Source organism: Glycine max, chromosome 7 (genome assembly GCF_000004515.6).
Source record: "Glycine max cultivar Williams 82 chromosome 7, Glycine_max_v4.0, whole genome shotgun sequence".
Taxonomy (NCBI): domain Eukaryota; kingdom Viridiplantae; phylum Streptophyta; class Magnoliopsida; order Fabales; family Fabaceae; genus Glycine; species Glycine max.
The window spans coordinates 14,492,125-14,493,523 of record NC_038243.2 but is presented as its reverse complement, the minus strand read 5'-3'; positions in this window follow the sequence as shown (position 1 = coordinate 14,493,523).

The window sequence follows — 1,399 nt, the reverse complement described above, 5'->3', positions numbered from 1 at the left end:
TGAAACAGGCACCAAATTTATTGATAAAAAAATGCCCTTTTTTGAGTATCCTCCGGGTTTTGATAAAAATGGATTAATACGTGGTTCTAGATTTTTCCTCTATTATTTCCTTAAATATTTTTCTCTTTTTTTTATTTTGATTGATGTATACATGGATTAATACATGATTTTTCTCTCTCAGCTGGGTTAGGGGTCACACCTTACACCATCTCCTTCCTGGCTATTGACACACAGTGCATATACTCATCTTTACTATAGCTCCACTCCATTCCATACCCCAAAAATTCGTTCCCTCTTCCTATCACAGTGTACACACAAAGGAAGTATAACTACACTACACTCCATGATCCCATATCCATCCACTAGTAAGTAATACTCTTTGTTCTTGGACTCACTTTCAGTCTAACCTTATTTGCCAAATTTTCTTTACTAGATGGTAGTTGAAAGCAATGTTGATGGATAATCATAACAATACAAGGCATTATACTACAGTAGCTGCACGCACTAAACGAAGGGATATTTTGCAGCAAAAGAAATTAAATAGAAAGCATTCCAATTCTGGGACACCTGATTTGCTACAGAACTAGGCAACAATTTCATCCACAAATGTTACTTCATCAAATTTTAGCCATAACAACCACAAAAACACTCAATCAAGTATAAGCCATAATCAATTTCAGAGAAAAAACTAAAGTAGCAATGGCTTCAAGTGCTATCACGCAAGATTTTAACTCTGTTAGCCAAAACCATTATACTAGCCACTACAATTACAATGTATCAACTTCAGATGAATCCATAGAACTAGAATTTGACTCTTTAGAAGGTTAGGAACTCAATTTCATAGCATTATAAATAATTAATAGTCATTTTGATTCATTTTTTTACTTGATTACAGATTGTGATTTGGATATCAGTGACCAAAACATTGATTTTACTAACAATCATGTTTCAATTCAAGTACTCTCAAAAGGTAAGTCATACCCATGTACACTATAATTGGTTTATTCTATATATAATATGAAGAATACGCAATGCAAAAATGTTACATGGTTTAAGAAATTGAGAAACAATTAAAACACAATTGATTTCAAAAATTATGAAACTGTGAGATTATTTTAGGATTAATTGTATCCTTAATAGTGATTCTTATTAATTATGTCAGGCTATTTAGATATTGGGAATCCAATAATGCAGTGTAAACAATGCCAAGCAATGATGTGGTATGGAGAAAGAATGCTTAAGCATAGGCATGGTACCAATCCAAAGTTTAGTTTGTGATGTGGTAACGGCAAGGTCCAGCTTCCATTATTACAAACACCACCTCCATTGCTGCAACATTTATTGCTTGATAACAATTCGATTGATAGTGGAAAATTTCAGCAAAACATTCAAATTTACA